We start from the raw sequence: 12994 nt of genomic DNA on the forward strand, positions 1-12994 counted from the left end.
AGAGAGAGAGAGAAAGAAGGAGGAGGAGGAAGAGGAAGAAAGAGGAGGAGGAGAGGGAGGAGAAGAAGAAGAAGAAGAAGAAGAAGAAGAAGAAGAAGAAGAAGAAGAAGAAGAAGAAGAAGAAGAAAGAGGAAGAAGAAGAAAGAGGAAGAGGAGGAGGCTGTGAGCACATGGAAATGGGGAGAGAGGGAGAGGAGAAAGGGGACAGAGCAAGAGCAAGAAGGAGAGAGAGAGAGAGAGAGAGAGAGAGAGAGAGAGAGAGAGAGAGAGAGAGAGGAAGAAGAAGAAGAAGAAGAAGAAGAAGGAGGAGGAGGAGGAGGAGGAGGAGGAGGAGGAGGAGGCAAAGGCAGCCCCTTTTATAGTGAGTCAGGCACACTATTGCCAGGTGTACTGGTTGGTTTTGTGTCAACATGACACAAGCTGGAGTTATCACAGAGAAAGGAGCTTCAGTTGAGGAAATGCCTCCATGAGATCCAGCTGTAAGGCATTTTCTCAATTAGTGATCTAGAGGGGAAGGCTCCTAGCGGGTGGTACCATCCCTGAGCTGGTAATCCTGGGTTCTATAAGAAAGCAAGCTGAGCAAGCCAGGGGAAGCAAGCCAGTAAGTAACATCCCTCCATGGCCTCTGCATTCAGCTCCTGCTTCCTAACCTGCTTGAGTTCCAGTCCTGACTTCCTTTGGTGATGAACAGCAGTATGGAAATGTAAGCTGAATAAACCTTTTCCTCCCCAACTTGTTTCTTGGTCATGTTTGTGCAGTAATAGAAACCCTGACTAAGGCACCAGGTAACTGTGGGGCAGAGCCTAGACAAAATGTTAACACTCACTCTGCCTTCAGGGGATTCTCAATAAAAGAAACCCACAAGCTGGAGCTCAATCCATCTCATTACATGTCCATTTCTAGATCCATAGAAGAAGGTGACACACATCTCTGTGGTGGACCTAACCTGGGAGAGTTCAGTTAGATGATGTATAGGAAAACCTCATGTCTCTTCCATGGTCAGGTGAGGTGTTTGGCTAAAGCCCCATCTCTCTCCCTCTGCTCACAGGTCTTGAGATCCAAACCAGAGATCATCATTATGTCTTTGAGGTGAATCAGGCAGTTAGAGAATTTAACTTGTAGGGCTGGGGATATAGCTCAGTTGGTATAAAATACTTGCTTCAGTTCTATCTCCCAGAACTCATGGGATAAAATCAAAATAAAACATCCAGATGTGTCTGTTTCCTTTCTGTTTCTGGGATAAAATACCCTGATAAAGGCAGCTCGAGAGATTTTTCTTTTGGCTCACAGTCGCAGAGGGATACAGTCCATCCTGGTTTAAGAAAAAAATAGGAAGAGAGGAGTTAGGCTACCTATATCTGAAATCAATTTATATCAGCAATCAAGAGGTGAATCAGGCTATAAAGCCTCTAAGACCCAGTTTGCCAAGGGTAGACGATTCTGAAGTGGTGATTAGTTTTATATAATCCTAAGTGAAGTCACTGTCTCACACGCACATTCATCCAATACATGGGATTCTGGAAACAACCGGCCTTGTAATTGTTCATCCCCCAAAAGGGAAAATTGTTTCACAGGTCTTTGTTTCTATGTCCTGCCCCTACAAACTCCGGGGCTGAAGCCTCTCGGTGTGGCTTGACAATGAAGGATTTCAAATGGAAAAATACAAAGTGTGCTATTTTGGGCAGAGCTCAGGAAAACCTGTCGCCAGTGATCTGTCACCTGTGTCTAAAGCCCTCTTTGATAAATTACACAGGTGTTAAAGCCACAGGCAAGCAAATGTTCAAGGCACAATGGGGGTCAAAGAGATCAAGCAAGGGGTTGGGTTGGGTTTCCGCAAAGACCTTAAATCATTTTAGCAAAAAAAGAAAAAGGAAAGAAAAGGAACTCTTTAACATGGGACAGTAAAGCTCGGGGTGTGCAGGAGATTGAAAGAGGATGGTTCTGGGAGTTACACAACACCAACAGCTGCTCTCTATCTCTCAGGTCTGCTTGTATCACCTGCCGCCCATCTTCCCCACCCATGCCCCCAGGTTCAAGTCCAACAGGAAAAAAAAGAGAGAAATTTCCTTTCCGGGAGTTCTTGAGTAAGCCCTAGGTTTCAGTCTGATTAAACTAACTTGAGTCACATTTTCATTCTTGAAAGAGGGTGGGGGTGAAGTTGCACTTGTGTATCCGGGTATGGGAGCCTATATAGCCCATATTCTCAAGCTCCACCCACCTTGCCTTGTTCTTTGAGACAGAGTCTCTCCCTAGCCTGAAACTTAACCAGATGGGCTAGGTTGGCAGGCCAGCAAGTTCCAAATCCATATTAAAGTTTACCTGATTGTACTCTATGGTGTGGTCTGAGTGTAAAGTGTGCCCCTATAGACTCAAGTTTGAACAGTTGGTTCCCCAGGTGGTGACGGTGTTTAGGGGAAAAACTATGGAATCTTTAGAAGGAATCTTTAGATTACAGAACCCTGCTGGAGAAAGTATGTCAACACCAGAGTAGCTTTTGGGGTTTTGTAGCCTTGGCCCGGCTTCCTGCTCATTCTCTCGCTCTCGCTCACCACCCCACCCCCCACCCCTGACAGCCAATGGATGTGACTGAGCTGGCTTCACATTCCCGGCACCATGCCTTGCCACCACAGTGGACTTTCCCTCAGGAACTGCGAGTCAAAATAAACTCCTTATCCCCCAAGCTGCTCCTGTCGTGTGTTTTATCGCAGTGACAGAAATAAAATCTTTGCACCCGATTGTTTTTAACAGAGGTTCTGGGTAATCAGACTGGAGCAAGCAGTTGACACCAAGTAAGCTATTGCCTCAGGCCCCACATGTCCCATCTCCCCCCACCCCACACACACACATACCCAGAGTCATTTGGCCTAGAAAGAATGGTTCTGACTTCTTTGGATCTCAGGACCCGAGTGGAGGGAGAGAGAGAGAGAAGGCTCCAGCCATAAACGTGAGCTTGGGAAAGAGAGATGTGGCCATCACACCACCCAGAGATGACTGCAGAGGAATGGTGTGGAGACTCCCACCCAAGACAGGTGTGGGGACCCTCACCCAGCCTCACCGTGGCCTCTCCTTTCAGCTTTGTTCCCATTCTGGCCTCGTGTCTTTGGGCTATACCAAAATTAACTTTATCCCATAATGATAATTTTACATGGCAGCGATACTTCCTTTCAGCCCTCAGGGTCTGTCACATTTCCTCTTCCCCTCTCCCTGTACTTCTTTTATTAAATAAGTGTATCAGACCGCGGGTAGAACAGACACAGCACTAAGAACTGCTTGCCTCTTCTGATTGCTTTCTTCTCCCAGAAAGCTTTGACAGCTCCCTCTCTGAAGGTCACCCAGAACATCATGTCTCAGACTCCCCAGGTCTCCAGCCTCTCTGTGACTTCTCTGCTTCCTGAGTCTGAAATATAGAATTTCACCCGCATGTGGTCCAGGCCTCTGTCTGCTCCTTATACACTCAAGGCTCCTGATGGATGATCCTGTCCTGCCTTCCACCTCAGTGCATCTCACCATCTGCTGGCTCCAGACCCCTTGAAGCTCTGGATTCCTGTGTACATCTGGACAGGACCCAGAAGGGTCATCTTCACTTGGAAAACCCGCGGGCAGCTTCTAGCACGTCCCACCTGGAATCTGAGCTTGTCAGGAAGGACCCCCACTAACCAGAAGTAATAATCTTAGGGTTACGGAGGCCAGCAAGTCCCACCGCTTGCTTTCTGTAAGCTGAGCTCCAGGAACACTGGTGATATCATTAAATTTGAGGCCAAAATTCAGAGAATTAAATGCAAATTGAGTCATGACGTCAAAGACCTGAAAACCAGGGCTTCTCACATCCAAGGTAAGGAGAGATGGATGCCCCAGCTCAAGAAGACAGAACCTGTTCTTCCCCTGACTTTTTGTTCGGCCTGGATTGACGTGGGGGGGGGGTTGATCCTCACTCAGTCCATGGACTCAAATTCTAACATTTTCTGGAAATACCCTCACAAACACCCCAGAAACTCCATGCTACTGTAAAGTTCTCTGGCACCTGTATCCCTGCTACACAACAGAATTTCTGTCCACTACTGTCTTAGTCAGAATTTCTATTGCTGGGATGAAACGCTATGACCAAGAAGCAAGTTGGGGAGGAAAGGGTATATGCCCCTTATACTTCCATGTTGCTGTTCATCACGGAAAAAAATCCAGGCAAGAACTCACACAGGGCAGGAACCTGGAGGCCATGGAGGAGTGCTGCTTACTGGCTTGCTTCCCCTGGCTTGCTCAGCCTGCTTTCTTATAGAACCCAGGCCCACCAGCCCCAGGGATGGCACCACTCACAGTGGCCTGGGCCCTCCCCACTTGATCCCTAATTGAGAAAATGCCTTACAGTTGGATCTCACGGGGGCATTTCCACAATGAGGCTCCGTGATGACTCCAGCTGGTGTCAGGTTGACACTCAAAACCAGCCAGTACGCCCACCACCTCCATTCCTCTGTTCATGTTGCCAGCTTCCATCTGAGACATTCCCACTATCTCATGGGTATGGTTCCATGAGGCCAATGTCCAGGGTAGCATGGCTTCACCCCTGCCTTCTCTGCCTGCTCTATGGGTATGCACTGTCCTGGTGCTGCTCAGACAATGTATAAACCTGTCCTTTCCAAACCTAGCAGGCCAAACTGACCAAGAATACTAAAAACATGAATCACTAGACCTCACCCAGCCACCGCTTAGTAGATCCAGGGGTGAAACCTATGTTTATGTTTTTGCATATGTATATATATACAATTTATATATACACAACATATACACTATATATATACACACAATATATATATGCCATATTCAATACCATTACCCTCTTTTGCAGATTTCCTTCTGTGGATTTCCCTTCCCCTTCTCAGCTAATGCCTCTTCAACTTCCACAGGTTTTGCTTGGGGTTTATGTTTTGTTTTATTTTTTGGTGACCCGATGACTTTAATTAGGGTTGCTTACAGCAGCGTGGGCAATGTACTAGGAGACACATTTTTTGTTCTGTTTTGTTTTGTTTTTTTGAGACAGGGTTTCTCTGTGTAGCCCTGGAACTCACTCTGTAGACCAGGCTGGCCTCAAACTCAGAAATCTACCTGCCTCTGCCTTCCAAGTGCTGGGATTAAAGGCCTGCGCCAGAGACACATTGCTGAAGAAAATGGTTCCCTCTTACTTAACAACCATAAACTGACTACAGATCTTGAAAGAAGAAAAGTGGGAAAGGTGGGGCCGTCCTATTCTATAATGGAATGCTCCCTGCCTGATACTGTGCAGGTAATCACTGCCAGAAGACCCTGTTTTCTAACACTGGGCCCATTCCTTTGGCTCTGACATTCTTCCTACCCAAGCTTTGGAGGTGATACAGATGCCCCACTTATAGCTGAGCATCCAACCACCTAGTCTCATCACATTGGCTTCACAGGAGTCTCCACAGTATCTAGGAGTCACCTAGTACAAAGAGGTACTTCTCTGAAGTTGACAGCATCACTAATTTGGGGGGCATAAATGCAAATAGTTTGCAGGCAGTCTGGCAGGCATATCATGTAAATTTAGCAAAATAACAATAGCAGCTTCCCCCTCAAGAGCCCAAAAGCTGCCGTCTTTTGACAAGTTTTATAACAGAAGATGGGTGCTTTCACCAGTGAAGCAGACCCCCATCCAGCTAAAAAGTGGTTGGTTACCACCAAAACAGCCATGCCACTATTGTACCAAAAGCTCACCTTGCTCCAAAGCTTCTAACTTTAAGGCAGAGCTTCACCAATGGTAAATGAGAACTTATGTAGGGTACTATGGCATTCCTGACTAATCCCGTGGGCAACAAGATAAGAGAGAGAGAGAGAGAGTTATGCTGGGGGAGGGGAAGAAAAGAAACAAGGAATAGAAAGACTTCATAATATAGAATACTAAGCCACTCATCTTTTAATCAAGACAAACAACTGTAGCACTTACTAAGATGAGGTGAATTGAGGCCAAGATGTCAAGATCTATGAACAGGTCGGCCAGCCACTTCTCTAACTAGACATCCGTGGCTCTCAATGCATTTAGCCTGCTTCTGGTTTTGTTTTCCCATGATTTACCAGATGCAATTTCCCCTTGTGAGCCACTCAGAGCTCGAGAGCGTTCTTAGGCTGGCACACAACATCTTGGAGCTAACGCTCACCGTCCGTTTTTGAAGCACTCGGTCTAAACCGTTCTCTCTAAAAATAACTTAAGTGGACTTTGGTACCTGCTTTCAGCCTCTCGAAAGGAATATTCCATTTTTCTTCCTAATTTCCATAATTATTCTTCCTCCAGGACTCAGACAAAGGAGAATGGGGACTCTTGAGGCAATTGTACCTGCAACCTCTGCTTTGAAATCTACCAAATCCTGAATCCTCTCAGAACAGCAGCTGAGATCACTGTCCCAAGATGGTTAGTACAGAAGTCGATCCTCCTGCCTCCAAGGCCCTGGACCAATTAGGCACTGTCTACCCAAGGGCCTGGAATCACTGTTGGGTTGGAGTTCTATCTCTAAGCAGTAACATACACTCAAGGCTCTTATACCTCAGCCTGAGGAAGCACAAATGAGCTCATGGATCTGCATGTTGCTGGGAGCTTGCCCTTCCATGTCCTAGTTCAGACCAGACCCGAAAAGAATTCTGGGAAGCTGGAGGACTGTCTATCTCCTCAGCAAAGTCTAGGCAGCACTGGGCTCCCATCCAGCTTCCCTGTTATTGTATTTGCCCTTTCCTTGCAATGGGTAAAAGACACTGCTCTGACAGAGTCTAACCCAGCTCACTAGTAACAGATAGGAATTGCTACACACTCAAGGAAGACCTGTTGACCTGGTGAAGTTCAACCTCCTTTCCCCTGATGGCTCCTCCCTCTTGAATGTGTTCTCTCTAATGCAAGCTAAAAAAGGTTGGTGAGTTTAGATGGGGCTTTCAAAGGCATCTCCAGCAAGGGACAGAGGCAAAGCCAGAGTTCCTAGCTCTCAGTTTAGTAGTGAGCATCTTGTATTAGTCAAGGTTCTCCAGAAAAATAGGTGTGGATAAAATGAGTCATCGATGGGGATGACTCAGGAGCTCTGTTCAGGTTGGTGTCTCTGTAAACCAGCCATCTGGTGAAGCTGACACAGCTGTAGATTCCCAAGTGGAGTTTAAAGAAGACATAGAAAGCAGGGTGCAGCAGAGTGGCCTGCGGGGACAAAGGACTGGATAAGATCACCTAAAAGAAGACAGTACCTACAGAGAAGAGATCCGAGGCCTGAGCCAGGAGGGCCTCAGTATTATAGAGCTAAAGAATGGCAGAGGTCAACAAGACTGACTACCCAGAAACGGGAGGAGGACCGGGGAGGAGGCTATCCCAGAAGCAAAGAAGAGAAAGTACAAGAGGGGGACCAAGGGGAGGAGGCTATCCCAGAAAGCAAAGAAGAGAACATGAATGATTGTTTCAAATACTACATACAGAATTTAGCCACAAGGATGTTACTGGAGCCTGGGCAAGTGCAATTGCAGGGAGTGGAGGCATGCAAGCTTGATGGAGGTGAGATAAGAATGGACGAGCAGAGGAGAGAGATTAGAGGCAGCCAGTCTGAACAAGCCTTGCAGAAATCCTCTGAAGCCATGGGGTTTGTATTTTTCCTTAGCATACTATGCATTAACTTTCTTTTAAAATTTCTTTCATTTTCAAAAATTGTAGGTGTATAAGTGTTTTGCCTAAATGCACATATATGTACTATGTGTGTGCCCAGTACCTGCGGGGATCAGAGAAGGCATCAGATTCCCCTGCAACTAGAGTTAAAGCTGGTTGTGAGCCACCGTGATGCCTGCAACTAAACCTGTGTCCTCTGCAAGAGCAGCCAGTGCTCTTAACTTCTGAGCTATGTGTCCAGCGCCTGCATTAACTTTCCAGTGTTCATAATCCGATCCCTCACCCCAAAATCCAGACCTATAGAGGAGGAAGGCGGGAGGTGGACCAAGGATGCTATATCTATTGAGTGTTTCCTGTGTGCCGGGAATTTCATATGCACCACCTCATTTAATTTTTATACAATTATACTCATGCCCCAAGCATTACAGGTAAGGAAACCGAGGCTCACGGAAATGAGCGACTTTCGCTTCTCAGTTTGCATCCAGACTCAGAATTCCACAGCATAAGCACCGCACACTGAACGAGACTAAGAACCGAGCTCCCATTTTTACCCAGATCCACGGCAGCTACCCTCAGAAACATCTGGAGAAAGTGTAAAACACAGACCGGGGGCTGGGAGGATGTCAGTGCTTACCATGTGTCCCTGTGGCTGAGATGAAAACCATGAGCAACTTGGCGAGCTGAGGGTTTACTTCGGGTTCCAAATCTTAGGTCTCACTCCATCACTGAGAGCAGTCAGGGCAGGAACCTTGAGGCAGGAATTGAAGCAGAACTGTGGATGGATGCTGCTTACTGGCTTGCTCCTCTTGGCTTTCTCATCCTGCTTTCTTATACAACCCTGGACCACCCATCCAGGGTGGCTTCACCCATAGTGGGATTTACCCTCCTCACATTAATTATTCGTCAGGCCAATCTGGTGGGGTTTTTTTTCCCAGTTGAAGTTCCTTCTTCTCCAATGACTCCATCTGTGTCAAGTCAACAAAAAGCTAAACGGGACTTTACATAGGCATAAGGACCAAAGTTTGGATCCCTGAGTGTGTGTGAGTGTGTGTGAGTGTGTGTCTGTGTGTATGAGTGTGTGTGTGTGTGTGTGTGTGAGTGTGTGTGTGTGTGAGTGTGTGTCTGTGTGTGTGAGTGTGTGTGTGAGTGTGTGTGTGTGTGAATGTATGTGAGTGTGTGTGTGTGTGAGTATGTGAGTGTGTGTGTGAGTGTGTGTGTGTGTGTGTGAGTGAGTGAGTGTGTGTGTGTGTGTGTGTGAGTGAGTGTGTGTGTGGTGTGTGTGTGTGTGTGTGTGTGTGTGTGTGTGTGTGTGTAGTGCCAGTTAGTATAGCTGACCACCTATGACTCCAGTCTCTGAAGGTGGAGGAGGAGAAGCTCTGAGCAAGGTTGCCAGGGAAACTACGCATATCTGTGAGTTCAGAATCTGGTTGAGAGACGCTGCCTCAACAGAGTTGAGGATGGTTCCTGACTTTCAACCACAATCAGCCAAAAATAATGATATCACTCTACAGTAAACAAAGTGAACTAGGGTCCTGGAGGGAAGGTTGCACTATTAAATAGGAAGATCAGGCCTGGATGCGCAGAGTTGAGCAAAGACTGGAAGAGGAGGAGGTGAACTGGGAAGACTCAGAGCAAATGTCCTTGGGGCAGCAGCAACAGTATGTGCAAAGGCCCTGGGGTGGGGGCTTCTGAAAATGAGCAAAGCAGTCACAGGACCCAGTGAAGGAGAGTCGGTTCACAGTGAAGTCAGAGTGTGATTGTGTGGGCTTTATTCCTGGAAGCCAGAAGCCAAAGTATGTCACAAACACTATCTGAGTTGTTTTCCTTTTGCTATGGGAAAACATCCTGACCAGAAGCAGCTTATAGAAGGAAGAGTTTATTGGGGGCAGTTCCGTATAGGGTAAGAGTCCATCATGAGGAGGCGGGACACAGACACAGGATCAGGAAGCAGAGAGCTTCCAACCTCAGCCATAAGCCCGAAGCAGAGAGGACTGGAAGGGATGAGGCTATAAAACCCCCAAAGCTCACCCCCAAGGACTTTCTTCAGCGAGGCCACGCCTCCTAAACCTTGCCAAACAGCGCCACCAACTGAGGACCCTGTATTCCAGTACCTGAGACAGTGAGGGGCATTTCTCACACAAACCACCTACAGCGTGTAAGTGAATTTGCCTGGGAACAGCGACCAAATCACAATCTTAATATTCGCAATATTTTTACATAACACTACAGTCTTGGCAAACACAGTTGTGTCGAGTCTGGTTTTCTATTGCCAACTGTAATTTAAAAAGAAAGAAAGAAAAAAGCGCAACCTTGACTAATACCAATCAAACCCAGATTCCCAGAGGGAGAAATAGCAAACAAATCTCCATGAATCTGCTCAAGCAGACGGGCTGCCGGACCTCTGAACACTCTCACTGCATGTGGCTTCTTTCTGGAATCCATCGCAGCCCACCAGCTCGCTGGCTGCAAGAGGATGTTGCTTAGCGCTTCTCGCCCTCCTGCCTTGAGAAGGAGCCTCACTGCTGTTCACTTCCCTGAACACAGTTGGGCTGAGCCTGGAGGGCAGGATGAAGCTGTCAAGTAAGTACCTGGACAGAACAGAAGCGATGGGAGCGCAGGGACCTATGGGTCACGTGACTGCCTGGGCTACAGTCTCAGGCAGCTTCTCTTCATTTAACAAACCCCGAACAGGGATGAATGTCATGTTAGGCAACATGGATGTCCTTTGAACAAACTAGAGACAGCTCTCCCTGTCAGCCATTCCTCTGAGAGGAATAAAGGAAGGATTCATTTTGGCTGACGGTTTCAGGGGTTTCGGCCCCTGGCTAGTGAACACCACTGCTCCTGGTTCAAAGCAAGGCAAAACGTCACAAACAACCCACCATAGAACAAAGCTGCCCACCACGTACTGCACCGGAAGCTGAGAAAGACTGGGGGAGGCAGACGGGCACAAGATAACCCCGCAAATACACACCCTGGCAACCTACTTCCTCCAGTCAGATCCCTTCCTCCCAAAAGTCCCTTCAGTTATGAGGCCATCTGTGGGTTAATTCATCAATGACTTCAGAGTCCTCTTGATCCGGTTACATCCCCTACTTCTAAACACTGCTTACACCAGGGGGCGAACCCCTCAATACTTGAGTCTTTCGGATTATTAACAAGATTGGCAGATAAACCCAAAGTGGGGCAGAGCAATAATGGAAATGAGCATCGGAGCCAGGCAGGGCGATGGGGAAAAGCCACTGAAAGACAATCCTGTAATCTAAGATGATGAAGACCCAGCCTTGCCAAGATAAAAGGGACCTATAGGGCAGGCCTGGGTGGAACGGGACCTAGTTGTGTTACAGGCCCTGGGAGGAAGCCAGGAAGCAGCTCAGTGGTAACAGGCAATGGGGATTTATGGGATTTATTTTGGGATATATTCCTAACGTGCAACGGAATGCCACTGGAATCTTGAAGCAGGGGAGCTCCTCATTGACGTGGAATCACCCAACCCATGCGCATGCCCCTTGAGACAGAGGGTCTAGAATCCACCGCTCCGATCAGCTGTTGTCTGCAGCTGTTCTTCCCCGGTGGAGGAGGGGCCATCCTGACGCTAAGGAGGCTTTCGGCCAATGGTAGCCGCAGAAACTGATCAAAATGAGTAAATGATTAGGAAACTGAGATAGATTCTCAAATACAAGGAAATCGCTCCATAAGAAGCAAAGAGACACAACCTATAAGAGGGGGGGTGGGGGAGGATTTGCTGGAGGTATGTTTGACTGAAGAGAGGCTAAAATCCCAGTTTCCACCACAGAGAGAGGGCAAGGTTCTGCAGCTGAGTGTAAGCCAAATCAAGACAGAAGGTCCTCAGTCTTGAGGACAAGGGATGGGGCATTACAGACGTCTTCCTCTTGGGACAGACTAGTCTCACCTGTCTCCGGAAGCTCACAGGTGGAGTAGCTAGCTACCTTCTCATTGTTGTGATCAAGTACAAGGGGCAGGTAAGTGAGGGAGGGTTTCTTTGGCTGTGTTTTAAGGGCTCAATACATCATGGTAGGGAAGGCGTGGTAGCGAGGAATCTCCGGTGGCAGAAAAGACTCTCAGCTGTAGTAGCGGGAGCATCAGGCTGCCTGTTCACATCTGGGTGGATCAAAAGCAAAGAGAGAAAGAGAGCAAAGCCAGACTGTACACTACAAGGCTGGAAAGAAGTGACCCTCTTCCTCCAACCAAACCCCAGCTCCCAATGCTCCTATACCTCACAAAACACTTCCGGCACTTCCAGCTACGGGTAAGTATTCAAACCTAGGAGCTGGTGGGAGACATTTCACGTGCAAGCCAAGACACCAGCTGGACTGGTCAGCACTGCTTTTCCCCGGAGAGTGAATTTGTGCAGGATCAAGGGACACCCCCACACACAGCACCTGATCCTAGGGAGGTCCTAAGTTTTTTACAAGATTAACCATTTAAGGATGAGTGTCTTAGTTGGGGTTTTCATTGCTATGAAGAGACACCAAGGCAAATCTTTTTTGGGGGGTGGGGCTGGGGAAAGAGTTTATTTCATCTTATATCTTACAATACATTATGAATGGTAGTCAGGACAGGAAATCGAACATGAACTTGGAGGCAGGCACTGAAGAAGAGGTCATGAAGGGATAAAATTACTATCTTGTGCAGACTGATTTGTTATTCCAGCTGTTCAGGGATGGCACTTGCAATAGTAAATCATCAGTCAAGAAAATACTCAATGATCTTTTGCCTACTGGACAATCTGATGGAGACATTTTCTCAACTGAAGTTTCCTTTTTCAGTTTGACACCTGTTAGACTATATTTGATTTTTTAAAAAAATGAGACAAAAAAACAAAGAAAGAAAGAAGGAAAGAATGGGAGAAAAAACAAAAAAGAAAATTTGATTGATTGATTGATGATTGATTGATTGATTTTCTCAGAGAACCAGCTCCTGGTTTGGTTGATTCTTTGTATAGTTCTTTTTGTTTCTACTTGGTTGATTTCAGCCCTGAGTTTGATTATTTCCTGCCATCTACTCCTCTTGTGTGAATTTGCTTCTTCTTGTTCTAGAACTTTCAGATCGCTGCTAAACTGCTAAGTATGCTCTCTCCAGTTTCTTTTTGGAGGCACTCAGAGCTATGAGTTTTCCTCTTAGCACTGCATTCATTGTATCCCATAAGTTTGGGTATGTTGTGCCTTCATTTCATTAAATTCTAAAGTCTTTAGCTTTTTCTTTATTTCTTCCTTGATCAAGTTATCACTGAGTAAGGGGGTTGTTCACCTTCCATGTGTATGTGGGCTTTCTGTTGTTTTTGTTGTTTAGTGAAGTCTGCGGTGATCTGCTAGGATGCATGGGATTATTTCAATCTTC

The 12994-nt window shown here is 46.9% G+C and overlaps 1 long non-coding RNA gene across 2 annotated transcripts; it reads right to left on the reverse strand.

The window, feature by feature from the left end:
- Nucleotides 1-807: 807 nt before the first annotated feature.
- Gm42045 lies at nucleotides 808-11834 on the reverse strand. Of its 2 annotated transcripts, none has more exons than XR_879228.2 (3): nucleotides 11547-11834; nucleotides 8268-8381; nucleotides 808-1312 (listed from the first exon to the last, which is right to left on the reverse strand). It is a non-coding gene; the product is annotated as a predicted gene, 42045 (long non-coding RNA). The 2 variants fall into 2 exon arrangements; XR_879227.2 differs by lacking the exon at nucleotides 11547-11834 and adding an exon at nucleotides 10222-10530.
- Between the last annotated feature and the right edge of the window lie 1160 nt (nucleotides 11835-12994).

Source organism: Mus musculus, chromosome 8 (assembly GCF_000001635.26).
Source record: "Mus musculus strain C57BL/6J chromosome 8, GRCm38.p6 C57BL/6J".
NCBI classification, from domain to species: Eukaryota; Metazoa; Chordata; class Mammalia; order Rodentia; family Muridae; genus Mus; species Mus musculus.